The 12,761-nt window shown below is 39.0% G+C and overlaps 1 long non-coding RNA gene across 1 annotated transcript; it reads left to right on the forward strand.

Annotated features, from left to right (window-relative positions):
• Positions 1-9,097: 9,097 nt before the first annotated feature.
• Positions 9,098-12,524, forward strand: LOC114296271 (uncharacterized). Its single transcript, XR_003641155.2, has 5 exons — positions 9,098-9,188; positions 10,267-10,374; positions 11,247-11,347; positions 11,501-11,587; positions 12,085-12,524. It is a non-coding gene; the product is annotated as an uncharacterized LOC114296271 (long non-coding RNA).
• The last annotated feature ends 237 nt before the right edge of the window (positions 12,525-12,761 follow it).

Below are 12,761 nucleotides of genomic sequence, written 5' to 3' on the forward strand. Positions count from 1 at the left end.
CAAGGAGCCGAGTGAAAGTTGGAATATGACAAAAGGAGGGCCGAGTGAACAATCACACGACGGATTAAGAGTGGGTTTTACCCTGAGGACCAGGAGCGTATATAAGTAGAGGAACAACAGCCACATAGAGGCAGGTGAGAAAAAAATCTAACTAGAGATATAAGCAACCAAAAGAGTATGCACTGACTTATCCGTCGGAGTGCTAATTTCGGCACCCCCGACCAGAGTGTTCATTCCTTTTCAAGTGACTAACTGAGGATCACGAGCGTCCTACAGGATCAAAAGAGTATTTCCAAACTATTTCTCCACAATTGGCGCCGTCTGTGGGAATACTCCAGCATATCCATGGCGGGCATGATGAAAGATCCTCCGGTAGTCACTGACGACCTTACACCACGAGATGATACCACTCCAAGCAATATTCTTGGACTAGAGAATATTACCACACGAAGGGCCTTGAACTTCGACTCACCTTCGACTTCAATGCATGAGACAATGCAAGCGATTATGGATCAAGCGAAGCAAAACGAACAAAGGTTGGAAAACATGATGGTTGAGAATGAACGCCTTCGACAGGATTTGGCCTTGGAGGTGGCAAAATCCTAACAAGCTGCACGCCAAGACCCGGGCCGACCTCTGAGAAAGGACAGTTGACAACCTCGAGTTCGGAGACACGATAGTGGCAGTGATTCTGACTCATCATCCCCAAAACCTGCAAAGAAGGGACGAGTCGAAATCTCCACCTCTTCTGAAGGAAGTCTGTGCGCACGGAATAAGCAAAGAAGAAATGATTCAGATGAAGAAGATCAACATGACCCCTTTGTGCGACGGATTGCAAGGGCAATACTACCCAAAAAGTTCAAAGCTCCATCGTTCACCCTATATGACGAGAAATCGAATCCCACTAATCACATTCGTCATTATAAGCAAGCCATGACGCTGCATGCAGATGACGAGGCCCTCATGTACTGAATATTTCCAAGCAGTTTGGGACCATTGGTCGTCAGATGGTATTATAAATTGGAACCGGCATCGATTAAGAGCTTTCATCAACTCCAAAAATCCTTCAGGGCAAGGCTCATTACCAATGAGGTCCAGTCGAAACAAGCCAATTCTCTCTGGGCAATGCAAATCCAACCAGGGGAAACCTTACATGCGTATTCGGCGCGCTATTGGGAATGCTTAACTCTCGTAGATGATGCCTGCAATGACTCCATGGCCATCATCGCCTTTAAAATGGGGTTGCATTCTGATAGTGCCCTCCGCAGTTCCTTGACCAGAAGGCCCCCTAAAACAGTCTGGTCGTTAATGAAGAAAGTCGAGGAATACTGCAATGTGGAAGATAACGCTTTGCAAATCAAAGCCGAGCATAAGGCCAACAAGACGGCCCCATCTGAAATCATTCAGCGATAAATTATGTACCATCACGGAGCCCTGAACCATGGAATCGGACTAAACGAGACAAAAGACGAGATTCACGCCAATCAAATGACCAATGTCCACAATGGGCTAATGAACAACTTCAAGTGGATAGCAAGCGCACAAGGCACGCGGACAAGAAATATACAGAGTTGTCGGAGTCAATCAGTGCGGTTATGTCTAAAGTTCAACATCTGTCGTTCTTCAAATGGCCACCCAAGATGGTGGGACCTCCCGACACGAGGAGACAGGATAGGCGGTGCGAATATCACAAAGACAATGGTCATGATACCGACAGTTGCTATGCTTTGAAAGATCACCTTGAGGAGTTGGTACAAGATGGTCGGCTTAAGCATCACGTCCGAAAGAACAACTCAACCAAAACAGTTGCTTTACGGCAGGATTCACCTCCGCTCGGCGTAATCCATATGACATACAGCTTGCCGACAATATCTGTCGTACACACAATTCAGTCGCATCCCAATCCCCATAAGCAAATCACTTCAGCGAAATGGCCCCATGAAGCTGCGAGTATTACTTTCGATGATTCAGATTTGGCCGGTGTAACGCTCCCCCACATTGATCTATTGGTCATCAAACCACGCGTGAACCGATTCATCGTTGAACGTGTTCTCATTGACCAGGGGAGCACTTCGGAAGTTATGTACTACAAGACCTTCATTAAACTCAGCGTCACTAAGTCAAACCTGTCTCTAGCTCACTATCCGTTATTCGGCTTCAACGCTAATCCAGAATATCCGTTGGGCAAAATAACGTTTCCAGTCCGAGCGGGCTTCCGATCAGTGGATGTGGAATTTTTGGTTGTCAAGCTTCCTTCACCATATAATCTCATCATGGAACGAACTTGGATACATACCATCCAGGCCGTGCCAAGCACCTATTATCAACTACTTCGTTTCCCAACTGAACGCGGCATTGAACAAATTCGTGGTTCCCAAAAATCAACACAAGCATGTTACCTTCTTGCCACAAAAACGCCAAGAGAGCTGGAAGTGAATTCTATTGAGGTGCCAGATCGAAAGAGCCTTAACGATGTTGGGTGGCTCCCAAGTGAAAAGGAAACCGAGGCCCTGGATCGAGTTGAAATTGATGGGAATCCTGACAAGTTCTTCATGGTCGGCGCTACCCTGAATAGAGTCGACAGGCAGCAGCTAATTTCCTTCTTACTCGGCAACCTTGATGTTTTCACGTGGTCACCGTGTGAAATGCCGGAGGTGGATCCATCTGTTTCTCAACACCGTTTAAACGTTGACCCCACATGTAAATCGATTATTCAGAAAATTCGGTGGTCAGCCGCAAAACACACTACTGCCATTGTTGAAGAAGTTAATCGGTTGCTTGATGTCGAAGCGATCCGGGAAGTGACCTATCCCGCATGGCTGTCGAATACTGTGGTTGTAAAGAAGAAAAATAGGACTTGGCGTGTTTGTGTGGATTTCACGGACTTAAACAAAGCTTGTCCCAAGGATTGATTTCCCCTCCCCAGAATAGACCAACTCGTAGATGCCACCGCATATCATCAACGTATGAGCTTCCTGGATGCCTACAGAGGTTACCATCAAATTGCCATGCATCAGGAGGACCAAGAGAAAACTGCATTCCTCACCCCAAGAGGAACCTTTTACTATAAGGTTATGCTTTTCGGGCTAAAGAATGCAGGGGCAACTTACCAAAGACTAGTCACTGCCATGCTCGAGGAGCAACTCGGCCGTACTATGGAAGTTTATATTGACGATATGGTGGTGTAGACCGCCCGAGAACTTCACTCTCCGTGCGCGAGGGCGCGAATCGTTTGTTCTTAGCTACTACAGTTCGAACTCGTGTCACGGTTCTAAATCTAATCTCACAAAGTGCAATGTGAGACCGATAAATCACCAAAGAGTCCAAATCCGGCAAATCATTTTAGAAAATCGATTTTAATCAAGAAGTGCCAAACATGGACTGCTTTCCCATATTTTAGAGTCGCCACCTAAATGTTTTGTTTTGGAAAATTTAGGAAACCCTGACTCGTGCCTAAGGCCACGTGTCCGTCATTACCAAAGTTGCCTTGGCTCGGGAACTTGGGTACGAGAGGGGAAGGTCATACAATGAGAACCCCCGCTCGCCCGATCAAAGGATCGGCCTTTACTAACATGATATGTTGTTTTTTGAAAACACATGCGTTCTTATTCCGGTTATTAACCTAGAATTACTATGTGATGCGCATAGCATACAAGTATAGACTAGATCGCCTAAGTTGGAACGAAACATTTCATGTTTGTTTGTTTGAAAATGGTTTAGAGGTGCTACTCGCAAGTAGGCTAGGTCGTGGATTTTGCCACCCTCAAGTGGGCTTAGAAAAACATGATTTTGCCACTCTCAAGTGGGCTTAAAACACACATTTTGATGAATTGTTCCAATTCAAGCAATCCAACCTTCACCCACAGGCATTCAAGCAGTTAGTTACTTAAGCAGTTAGCCTCATGGAAAGCATGCTAGACATGGCAGTCATTTACACACATGCAAGGATGCTAAAGCGAAAACACTCATAGTGTACTCCGAGCCAAAACAGAGAACTAGTTAGAAATCATGCATGATCCTAGTTCATGTTAAGATGGCTAATGCAACACATGAAAAAATGCAACTAAGATAGGCTCGGCTATTCTAAGATGTCATGTGAATGCAACTTGATAACATGCTGTTGAACACGTATTCAAGTAAATGTATTGAAATACAATGCAGTCAATATGATGGCCCGAGCCCAGTGCATGCAAGACAGATGAAGGGATGCTCGCATGCAAGCATAAGGTATGCTAATGAAATATGCCCTAATCTAACCATCGTAGGCGGTTAAGTAAAAAAGAGAAAGAAATGGGGTTTGGAAGACATGCATCACACACACACATGCTTATTACAACAGTTGTGCCCTTTCAACGGAGGGTCCGAACAATAAGCTAACTAGCTATGCTAATTAAACTAATTATTACAAAACAACCAATTAACTAACTTAGCTAATTAATTATTACAAAACTTTAACTAATTAATCAAATTAATTAAATTACAAAACCAAATAAGAAACTAAATAGGTTGCCACAGCTTTGCCTAGGAATGATGAATGATGAATGATGCATGCTTGGTCGCGTCCTCCCGGAAATCCACCACCGTGCCTCATATTGCCTCTGTTTGCACTGTTTTAGACTTCTGAAAATTGTGCCAATCTCCAAAACATTTTTGATCCACCTTATGTACAATCCGAGATGTGGTCGGCCAAGAGGAATGGCCATCAGCCAAGTGTAATAGTCATCGGCCAAATTTCAAGGCTATTGGCCAATTTTGATAGCCGATCGGCACACTTTATAGCCGATTGGCCACTTCTTCTTGCAAACTTCTTCTTTTACTACAACAGAGCACTAACAGAGGCATGGCAGTGTATTTACAAAAAAATGTGTGCGCAACTACACCCCTTATCATGTCTAAAGCTCAAAGGAGTGTAGTGCTCGACTCTCGAGCCATCAATAATGCATCTCAATGCATGATGGCCAAAGAGGCTGAGTTACACAAGTCAATGGCAAATAAATGCACAAAAACACATAAATGCCTTAACCTCTATCATGTATGATCAAGAAGGTCGGCGACCGAGAAATGAGGTACGTTTCATCACTTCAAGTATGAAACGTCCCTCGTTTCTCGTGTTTGGACTAACACCCTATCCAAACACAATGCAATGCATGCACAAGATTCTAAACGCAATGCAACATATGCACACACAATGCAATGCAACATAAAAAACCTATCAATGCTAATGGCATGCAAACATGAGGCAATGCAACAAGCATGTAAACTCAATGTAATACAACAAGCATGTAACAACATTCAAATCACATGCTCAATGGACTTAGACCGAATATGGACAGACCTCAATCATGCCCAAAACAGTGGCCATTAGTGCTGAAATTATGGCATGAAAAGCATGAAAATGCATGCACATGCATTGGCCCATCAACTAGGCCTAAGAGCACAACTCTCAAAAGTGCTCAAGGAGTGACAAATGTAAGAATATAGCCACACTATATGCTCTGAAATTAGGTATGAAACGATGTCAAATCATTCAATCAACAAAAGCATGGCATGCTAGAAGGCTCAAAGCTTGAAGCTAGCATAGACACTTGCACTATAGCTATGCAAAACATGAAGCATATGGCCAAGGCAACCCAAAACAGTCCTAGAACATGCTAAATAAAGGCTAAAACATGCACGGAGTAAAGCCAAAACAAGCTAGCATGAAGGGCTAAAACATGGATCATGCGAGGGCAATAGGAAGGATTACTCTACACCTACCAAGACCAAACATGAGATGACTTCACCAAAAAAAATCAGAGTTATATCATGGCAAAATAACCCAAAAACATACTGAAATGATAGCTCGCAAGCTTAGGCATGAAGGTATACACAATGACACATGTTTAAGGCATAAAGAACCAACCTTCCAAAGCATGGAAAGAGTGACAAATATGAGTGCATGAACATGAAACATGGACTGAAATCACATATGAAATGATACCAAATCATGAAAGTAGCCCAAGCAATGCATGCTAGTGGCTTGGAAACTCAAAGCTAGTGAGCTAGATTGAACCATGGCTATACAAAACAATGCATGCATGACCCAAAACACTTAAAACAGAGCTAGAGCATACTGAAACATGACCAAAAGCTTGTTAAAGTTAAGCCAAAACATGCTAGAATGGAGGTCCAAACACATGATGCATGTTAGGCTAGATTGCAAGATTATACTACAAGTATGTAAAGCATGCAAGATGCTACCAAACCAACCTAAAACAGAGTTGAGGCATGCTATAATAATACCAAAAACATACTGAAATGGAACCAATACATGTTAGACAAACATGCTACTTTGATGAGCCATCTATACAAGCATGCTAGACACAAAGAGAGGGGACCCCCTCCTATTTAAGACCTCAAAATGCACTTTCCACCACTGAAATTCCTTTGGAATTCAGTGGTAGAAAGGTCATGCAAAGACTAAAACAAAAACCTAAAGAGGTGGCCCAAAACAAGGCAAAACAAGGCACAGAAGGGGGTAGACCACCCCCAACGCCAACAAGACCTTAAACAATCATTTCAAACACATGAAAATGAAGCTTTTTACAGTTGAGAGTTAAGCCAAAATAAGCATGCAAATAAGGCTAAGTAAGTAATGAACACAAAGCTTAAAAGAGGGTTAGTGACTCGCCCTTGTAGAACAACTTCAACGAGGCAACTCTAGCAACTTTCTGAGCTAAAAACCAAACTTTGAGTTCAAACAAAACCCTCAACACTGCTGGAAAATAGGGTTATGGTGGCATTTTTTTAATGACGTTTTTTTAAAAGTCACCGTTATTAATATTTAACGGCGTTTAGAAAAACGCCGCATATTATTTTAAACAAAACGGCGCCATTTTATAATAGGAGGCGCTGAAAAATGCCTCCAAATTCGGTAGCCACACGCGCCTTTTGAAACCTTATTTTGAATCTGAGCCCTCTCTCAATCCTTATACGCACACATTTGAGCCCTCTTTCAACCCTTATACGCACACATCTCTCTCTCACAACCCTCTCTAACTCCATCGAAGATTCAGATATTCGAAGCGATTTCGAAGCTCCATCGAAGATTCAGATATTTGAAGCTCCATCAAAGTGATTTCGAAGCTCCATCGAAGCGATTTTGAAGCTCATCGAAGATTCAGATCTAAGCTCCATCGAAGGTTCAGATAGAGATTCAGAGATTCAGTGATTTCCAGAAGCACAGATCTGAACTCTAACCCCTCGATTACTCGCATTTCAAGCTCCAATGGCCGCGAATAGTCTACTTTGTTTATGAACTTTAGTCGGTACTCTCTCTCTCTCTGTCTCGCTCTACATTAAGCTACATAAATAGAAAGTTTCATTTTCAAGATTTCATAGAAATCATCTACATTAAGCTAATATAAACATGATGGAAAATTTAGAGTTATATTTTATGCTAATCTGCTAATCTGATGCATTTTGCTAATCTGGTGCCTCTGTGTCTGTGTGCTCTGGTGTACTTGTGCTCTGTTCTACTGATGGTTTTTTGCTTTTATGTATCTGTGCCGTTGTATCTGCTAGCACTGCTTTTTTAGCTACTATTTTTTGCTATATTATTTTTGTGTTTTGTGTTTGGTTGGTGAGAAAAAGTAGGAAAGTGAAACAAAGTGAAAGGAAAACTGGGAATTGGGAATTATGTTGATTGTTATGTGTATGGAATGTTTTTTTTTATACTCGGATTGTTTGCTTCAATTTGGACTTCACAGTTTTTTTTTTTATTATTATTAGTGAAATACCACTGTTGTATCGGTTTATAAATATTTAAACTAGAAAAAAATTGAGAATTAGAGCTTTTTCCCTGATTTTTTGCTTCAATTTTAATTTTGTAGATGCTGATTGCTGAAGTGATCTGTATATATATTATATAATTTAATTATTTTGATCGGGGTGTTTGAATTTAAAATATTAGAAATTGAAGCATTTGAGAGATGTTGAGAATTGAGAAATAAAAGTAGTTTCTAAGGGCAATTTGGGATTAGAGAAAACATTGACACAACTTCACCTTTTGATTCACACCAAGTAGTTGTTCTGGCTGCAATAAATCTTGGTATAGATAAAGAAAATGTATAGAATATGATTAAGAACAGTTTGCTAGATTTTTGAGATTGCTATGTCAAGGCAATAAAATATAATTGTTACATTAGGATTTCTTGGGTTTGGGTTTGAGCTATATGTGGTGTTTATTGCTTGGTGTGTGGGGTCTGCCCATGTGATGGATGGACAACCACCACCCAAGTTGTTCTTCACCGACAAAGAAATTAATGAAAGCAAAAGGTGAGGAAGAAATTAAGAGGCTCAAACATTCCACTATCACTTGATCTTTTCATATGAAGGAAATCATGTGCTCTCCTCTGTGGGTTATATGTCTATTACTTGTGTGTTCATATTGCCATTGATTACTTTCTCGAAAGCAAATTATCCAAAGCTCATATGTGATATAGATACATTGTAGAGCGTTACTTCAATATCTAATTGCTAACATTGGCGTAGCATGGGGTTTAGTTTTATGGCATTACTGTCCCTCACTGAAAAGTGTAGTAGCACAGTAAAAGGGCATGCCATCTAAATGGTAGCAAAATAGTAGCTATCTTAACATCAAATTTTATGCAACAAGAACTTACTTGCTCAGATCAGAACCACAAACAAGCATGACCTTTAGGGATTCGATGAGCAGGAAAAGAGCAAGTTATGGAATTGCCATCAATTAGACCCAAAAAACATAAAAATAAAAATAAAAATAAACAACTTAAAGACACTAATATACGAATAAAGAGGTGGGACTTGAATTGCCTAATCTGAGTCCAAAGTGTCATGCGGACAAGAGGACTGCCAAAATAATAAAAATAAATAAATATGGGTTGATGTACAAGAGACAACATGATGGCCTTGGACTTAACCAAGGATACACCTTTACATAGAGCCTACTGCACTAGACAGATCCATGTCGTAAAACCCAGGTAATTGGGATTAACACTCCGTAGTTCAAATATATATATATATATATTTCTTAAAAGTTAAATATTTCTTAATTGGGATTAACCTTCATGTTTTTTTTGATGTTCATAATCTTTTATTTGATGTGAAAAATATTTCTTGACAGATTGATCGTATTGCTCGTGTTGCATTTGAGACTATTTGGAAGCGGGGTAGGAAACTCTATTCTGTTGATAAAGCAAATGTTTATTTAATGCAACTTGTGCCCACTGATTTAGGAAACTCTCATCTTGCATCATCTTTTCTCTTAAAAGTAAAATTTTGTTGCGATGTACTCAAACCACACAGAAAAAAGAAAAATATGGTTTATTTAATGCAACTTGTGCCCACTGATTTAGAGGCTCTATAAATATACCTTTTCATGTTGTTTAATGCAACTTGTGCATAAATTCTAAAGATCATCTTCCCTTCTCTAGAAAGTAAATAATACTGGTAAATAAATGAGGATAAAATTTGAACTATTGTCCCATATTTTTTAAGTTCCTTTATTTTGTGATATTGACCAAGCATCAATGCTTTGGAGGCAGAGTATTGGCGATATCCTCATGTTGAACTCTCCCACATGTATGTTGACAATGCTGCAATGCAGCTTGTTCGTAATCCAAAACAAGTTTGTCTTATCTTTGTGGAAGTTTTTATGATGTATACAAGCTAATTCCATTTGGGTTTTGCATAATTTTACTGTATGAAAATTTTGTTCTACGAAAAATTGAGATTGCAGTGGATGCTAATCTTTGGACTGCTGCAATTGTTGTAGAGAGATTGGGAATGACTTTTCCTCCATTTTGTTGCTTACTTTACTGGAATCTGGAATGTTCATCTCTGTGTGTTTTTAGTAAATAACTGACAAGATCCATCACTATTTTGGGTTCTCTCTGTTTTTTCCCCTTTATTTTCTGATTGTCAGGACTGAGAGAGCAATAGAGGGCATGTAGGGAAAAGAATACATTCTCTTGGGCTTGGGGACATAAGAAACATGATACTATATATATGAATAAACAATGCATTTAAAAATAAGCATAAACAATGTGATTAAAGAGAATAGAAGCCTTATTTCTTATCATTTTTTTTAAATACCTCATTTGAGTCTAGCTGGTTGAAAAGTCATAGTTATCCAAGTGGCAAAGGGATTAAACTCTGGAATAAACTGTAAATTGAGATATTTTAAGTTTGACTATTGATAGCAGTTATTGAGCTTAACTGATATTTGTGACTTACTGTGATTTACAGTGATTGTAGGTATTCGGAGTTTACCATGCAGAGTTGGATCCAATTTGGCGCTGTCTTATAGAGGTTTCTTGGATTTAATTGATGTCCGTAGTTTGCAAATGATTATAGGTATTCAAAATTTATTATGTAGAAATGAATCCAATTTAACTGTTTTAAAGAAGTTTCTCGTCATTAAAAAGAATATATATATATATATAAAGAAATACCAATGTAGAGAGGGGCAATAGTGTACGAGAAACTATGATAGGGAACCTGCAGGTAGATGCTGCTAGTATCAAACAGTGTGACAATGCTCTAAAGAAATTAAAAAGCAGCAAGACCAAAAGGAGTCTGAGATCCTTGTCTGCACATTGTTTGGGGTGCAATGTGGTCAGCCTTTGATGTGTACAGTTGGCTTGGATTTGATGCTTTGGTCCCCCCCACCCCATTCTCTCTCTCTCTCTCTCTCTCTCTCTCTCTCTCTCTCTCTCATCTTTCTTTTCTTTTCCATCACTTCTTCTTCTTCTCTTCTCACTTTTTCTTCTTCTCTTCTCAGATGAAGCTGAGGCTGAGGCTGATGAGCAGCAAACAATCCTTTTAACATAAGTGTTGGGTTTCTTTCATGGTTTGCTAAATTGGAATCTCTTGCCCACTTGTGTGTAGTGGAGGATAGTGATTACTATAAGTGACTGCTTCTATAATGTATATGACATGGTCCCTAAATTTTTTCAAAATTCTTTTGGTTTTCCTATATTTCATGAGTATTTTTACAGTGCATATGGGATGACTATTCACATATGAATATTATATAATAGCATCAGTGTGTACTTTGGCACCAAAATTCTTTCTTCTTCTGAAATTACATATTTGTAAATGGATTATAAGCTCAGCAAAGTAGTCTATCTGAGGGTTCGAGCTATAGAATTGTTTGACTGGAAAACTATGCTTTAGAGTTTTAATGTTGCTCCTCATGAATTACACATTCCTTTGATTTTTAACAGGGAATTGATGACAAAGTCCTCGTTGAAATTTTTCTTGAAGGAGGAAGCGAGTTTACCTCTATTGTCCTTGACGTGGGTTATGGTTTTGATTGCCAACAGAGGTATATGCACCTTGATTTCTTGGGAAACATGCAGGTTTGGAATTTAAGTCTATTTTATAGTCACACTCTTCACATGGTAAAATTGGATCAGAGAAATGTTGTCACTCTAACCGAATGGATCTTTTTATTTGACTCTACTAGATTGATGACCAGGTGGAACTTCAATTCCATGGCAGTGCTGATGTAAACGAGAAGGATGCAATATTCAATTATCAAAGGAAATATCTTCCTATACAGCAGGTATGACAAATTGCATGCTATTTGTTCCAATTCTAATGGTGTTAGTTTAAATGCAAGCATTTTATAGTTTTAAAGTTGCCATTGTTCATGAGTTACTGGCTAGCGGTCATCTGCTTTTATACTTTTATTTAGGGTAGTCTTTAGCACTGCTTTTATTGATTTAGTTAGTTATCTATTGCGTTGAATTATTTAGTACGATATGTTTTATTGCTGCTAACAGTTTTCTATACATGCTGGAATATTGATTTCCTTGCGTTTCTCTAGATTAGTGGGATGGAGTAAACAAGCTCCTTATTTCAGCAAGCTTCATAGGCACTATGATTCTGCTTTTATGTTGTGACGGAAGTTCAAGATCTTGTGATGATTTTTTTTCCAAAATAGCAGTTTGAATCCCTAAATTTCTTTTGCATCGTGTCTATGTCCTATTGATTTTGTTTGAGAAGCTGAGTCCTATTGATTTTGTATTCTACAATTCTAACATTTTGTGCATAATGCAGCTTGTCCCTGGTGGTTCTCCTGATTCAGAATGTGCGGTGGTATGCAAGATTGCTTTTGTTAGTGCTGTGAAATTGGCAGATCTAAAGAAGAATGCTGATGAACAAGAAAGTCTGGTGTTTGCTACTTTAGCTAGTGACTTGGTAGTCCGAGGACTAATATTACTATCAGTTGTTATGACTTTTTTTAATTTTTTTTTGTTGGTTCTTGTATTTGAAATAGAGAGTTTATTTGCATTGTTGACTTCTTCTTAACTCTCCAACGACCATATGAAGATTTCTAAGGTGTGAGAAATATGAAACAATTTGAAGAGCATGTAGGTAAGGGGCCATCAAGATGCTAACTATAAATCTGACCCTTGTGCACTAAAGTTTTCCCTTTCTTAAAAATGAAAATCAATTAGAACAAATTTATTAAGTTCAGCTGAGTTTAGCTGGTGAACTTTTTTACTCATATATATATATATATGTATGTGTGTGTGTGGATGATAATTCATTCTGAATAAACTGAACGTTAAGGACCTCAGAATATGTTTGTTTGACTGAGTAAATTAAATTAGACAAGATTAACATTTTACAACTATTAATTTTGGAATTATTAATCTCTTTAAATTGTGTGACATACACCGTTTGATTTGTGTGAATTTTTTTTTTTTTTTTTTTTGCACAATGATTATGGA

Source organism: Camellia sinensis, chromosome 1 (assembly GCF_055761805.1).
Source record: "Camellia sinensis isolate YWXY chromosome 1, ASM5576180v1, whole genome shotgun sequence".
In the NCBI taxonomy this organism is placed as follows: domain Eukaryota; kingdom Viridiplantae; phylum Streptophyta; class Magnoliopsida; order Ericales; family Theaceae; genus Camellia; species Camellia sinensis.